The sequence below is a fragment of the Strigops habroptila genome, chromosome 2, assembly GCF_004027225.2.
Source record: "Strigops habroptila isolate Jane chromosome 2, bStrHab1.2.pri, whole genome shotgun sequence".
In the NCBI taxonomy this organism is placed as follows: Eukaryota; Metazoa; Chordata; class Aves; order Psittaciformes; family Psittacidae; genus Strigops; species Strigops habroptila.
In genome coordinates, this window is record NC_044278.2 from 11394600 (window position 1) to 11398689 (window position 4090).

Genomic DNA, 4090 nt, shown 5'->3' on the forward strand with positions numbered 1-4090 from the left:
AAATGTATTAACATAATTGTGAGTGGTGTTACTACCACCATAATGGCTTACGGGATGTTGACAGTAGAGGATGTTGTCAGTAAAACTCGGATGTGGTGCTTAGGCACTATGCAGCCACACCTCTTCAGAAAGCATCCTGTGCTCCCTTGCTGACACTGCAATTGGGTCTGATCATGGGCAGGTGACTCAGAGTGTCTTGGTTTACCTATTGTCGTTTGCCAAAGCAGAGTTTAAAGCAGTTGCCAAGGCAGTGAAAGGTAAAGTGTCTGGTGGCTGCTTCTCCTGGTGTGTTTTGTGCTTGTTTCTTAACCGGATGCTGTTGGGAGTAGGAAGTGGCAAAAAATTGTGGGCAAAGTCAGAACATCAGCTTTCTACAGGCCATTGAGCCTGTAGAATGTGCCATGTACGCTGGAAGCTGAGCTGCTCTTTTCCTGTGGTCCCTTGCTTACAAAATCCCAGGATGAAGACAGAGCGGCTGCGTTTCTCTGGCATCTTCTCTAACCCAGCAGCAGCCTAAAACTTCTCTTTTTTAGGAGTTTTCATATTGCATATGCCTCTGTTGCCTCAGCTTTGAACCAGATGAGGCCTTTTCCCTGGACTGTCCCTGAGCACTTATGTGGCTGTAGTGCTGCAAAAGATTAGCATCCTGCTGCTGAGAGCAGACACTCCATGTGACGTTAATTTAGAACATTCTGCTATTCAGCAAGCTGGTATCAGCCCTTCTCCTTTGTCAAACTGGAAAACAAGAGCATGAAGTTGTCCCCTTCTCTTGGCCTCTCCAGCATGAATCTCCTGTTACATCTGTGACCAAGCAACCGAATGAATAGTCCCAGTCTGAAACTTGTTTGCATCTCTCAAGCATTACAGAAATTCCTGAAGATGTTGATTCTGGCTAAGTAGGAAGTGATCCTAGTGACTTCTCTTAGCAAGTGCAGCCTTGGGGGAGAGTAAGGCAAGTGTTTCAGCTGTGTTTGGGGAAGAGGGTAAGAAGAAGTCTACCTGGAACAACTCAATTTGTGATTCTCCAGTGCCAAGGAGGACTAGCGCCAACTCCTAGCCTGTACTCCTAAGGCAGCTGTCCCACTGGAGTTTATTCAGTCTCCCATGGGAAAGGAATCAGTCCCGAGTTAGAGAGAGAAATGACTGAGTACATAGAGCAGCAGCATGCAGTCTCTGCACTAGGCTAAGATGAGGATGTGGATAAGCTGAAGCAGCCCTGAGCCATATTAGAACAGTGAGAGGTAAGCAAACCTGTTGCATGGTCCTGTTTCCTTCCAAAGTTGAATGAAAGATGTTTTATGCCTCAGTATTGGGATACAGAGCCCTCTCAGCTCATGCTTAAAACTAAAGCAAAGCATGTGGCATGATGGGGATGGTGTTCCTCCTCTGGTCCCAGAGTCAATGGAGCTCTCTCCTCCAGGAGAAGGGGGCAAGTGCTGTGTAAAGGTTAAGGACTGCAGAGTTAAAATGGTACAGCCCCAGGCCCTCTGCAGCATGGCCTCTGCCTCCTTTGGATACCAGGTGGATTTCTGATAAGCAGTCAACTGCTCGACTCTAAAATCCATCCAAAATATTTTAAATGGCAAAACCATCCACAACATGTATAACTGAAAAAAAAAAGGGGCCAAAATTCCTAATACAATTTAGACATAACTATGGGGGAGGTGGCTTTTCTTGGAAGGACATCATGTACAAAACTGAGGGGAAGGGGATTGTATGGGATCATCCACGGCAGCCTGTCTGCCAGCACAGCATCTGTTTTTAATCGGCTAATCAGATCCTGTTTGAAGCCTTTCTCAGCTGTGCTTCCCTTGAAAACCAGATTCTTCATCCAGCTGGGGCAGGGCTGCTTGCAATTACAGCGTGGGTTGCACCAGAGCAGCAAAGCTCAAAATGTTATCATGTGCTCAACACTTTCACCGAAATGTTACAACAAGAAGCCCTTACTCCAAGGAGGATGCAGGCAGCAGAGCCTCTTCTCCTTCATTCCCTCCCATCTACTGGAATTTATTCTCCCCTTTTGGGGGAGTAAGGTTGTTAAGTGCCCACCCCTATGCTGTGGAAGGAGGACTGCCTGAGGCATAGAATCATGGAATCACAGAATGGTTTGGGTTGAAAAGGACCTTAAGATCATCCAGTTCCAAGCCCCTGCCTTGGGCAGGGACAACTCACACTAGACCATGTCGCTCAAGGCTCTGTCCAACCTGGCCTTGAACACTGCCAGGGATGGAGCATTCACAGCTTCTTTGGGCAACCTGTTTCAGTGTCCCACCACCCTTACAGTAAAGAACTTCTTCCTTTTATCTACCTGACCTTCCCCTGTTTAAAACCATCATCCCTTGTCCTATCGCTACAGCATCGAGCAACAGTTCAGTGTCCTCCTCTAATACTGATGCTTCTGGTTGGAACTGGTTTTAGGAGTGAGATCTGGCTTTGTCGGCAGGGAGTCAGCAATGGCATGAGTAGCCTGAGCCAGGTCCTGGAGAGATGGTCTGGAGAGACTGTCCCTGGACTAGAGACCCAAGCCAGAGTCTGCACCAGAGCTGCACTGTGTCTATATTAGTCAAGCATGGTCCCGACTCGTCTCTTTCTGGTACCTGCAGCTGAATTGCTATCTGCCTATGTGATTTTCAATCAACCATTAAGGAAGCTGTGGGAAACCATGATGGGCTTAATCTCAGTCCTTTGGGAAGGTCCTGTAACTCACCGAGAACTGACATGAAGACCAAACACTCGGAAGAAAGGCTCAGCATGATCAGTTAGCTCTTGTTGCATTGGTGGTAGTTTTTTGGGGGAAACCAAAAGCAATTTTTAAGTAGTTGATAAGGAGAATGTCTGAATGAATTGTTGACCTTTTAACGGAGCCCTAGAGGGACATAGTCAGGACCTCTGCTAGGATCAATTGTGTGGCCTGTGGAAGAGCAGTAGATGTCCTGTGTTGCGCATCTTTTCCTCATGAAAACCTGTGTGCCTGATACCTTCAGGAAAGGGGTTCCTGTGCATGACTGGGGAATTCTTTGGGTGGGAGGGTCTTCCTGGTTACCATAAACCTAAACTGCTACTCAAGCTGCAGATCTTACATGGCACATGGGTGCACCATCTCCTGTATGGTCAGTGCAGCTGGGCTGTAGTTGGGCCTAACGCTTCAAGAAAGGGGTGGAGGTGGAGTTTCAGAATGTGTATTGCTAAATAGAGTTACTTTATAAACAGGATCATTCACAATTGGTCTTGTTTGTAGGCTCACTTCAGTTTCTAGCATGACACTGCAACAAACTCACTCCTACCATAAAGCGACATATAATGCACCAGGCAGATGTATTGGCGTGTGAGTGTCCTGTGCTGGGGTTAGGTACCATGCCTCAGAACGTGCCCAGTGTTGTCCACGGGTTTGTCGTGCTTATTTCTTAGAAAGAACTGGTTACAAACCTTCTTTCTCATTCTCACCATGATGTTTGAGCAATAAGGAGCTCAGAACTCCCGTGGTTTAAAAGGTTAATAGCAGCTGGCTGCTGTAACCACTTGGACACACTTAGGCATTGCTAATAGTTTGGCAAGAAAAGCTGTATTTGCATCATCTGAACAGGTTTGCTTCTTTCCAAGTAAGATGTTACCAAGTCTGCCCAGAAAGTGAATTTCAAAGGTGGCTTTGCATATCAAAACCTAGCAGTAACGAACATCACAGGAACAGGGAAGGTGCAATGTGGCCCCTTGACTGAATTAGTAGTGGCAGTAAAGGAAATGGTTGGCTGGCATGTGTTAGTTCTGCTGGTTCTCTGGCTCAGTGATCCATCAGCATCCTCTTCATTGGATGTTGCTGCCTCGGGTTTCTATCAGAGCAGTGAGCCACCATGTGCCTGCTGGATCAAACACCAGGGAAATGGCAAAAGTGGGCAATAAAGTGCGCAGTTTGGGGCAGGTGATCTACAGCAAATGAACCTACTCTTCTCAGTAGCAGCCCAGCAGTAACAGGCCAAGTGTAACCAAACTCTGCCCTCAGAGTCACAAACATCCTATGTGGACTGGGGCATTCCTAAAAATCTTTGGGCCACCTTCTCAGTAAGATGCAAGAATCCAGACATAAGCCAATAAC

General features: G+C 46.9%; 1 long non-coding RNA gene across 1 annotated transcript; it reads left to right on the top strand.

Moving 5' to 3' along the window:
* On the top strand, window positions 1-883 carry LOC115601681. Its single transcript, XR_003989444.1, has 2 exons — window positions 1-199; window positions 237-883. It is a non-coding gene; the product is annotated as an uncharacterized LOC115601681 (long non-coding RNA).
* The last annotated feature ends 3207 nt before the right edge of the window (window positions 884-4090 follow it).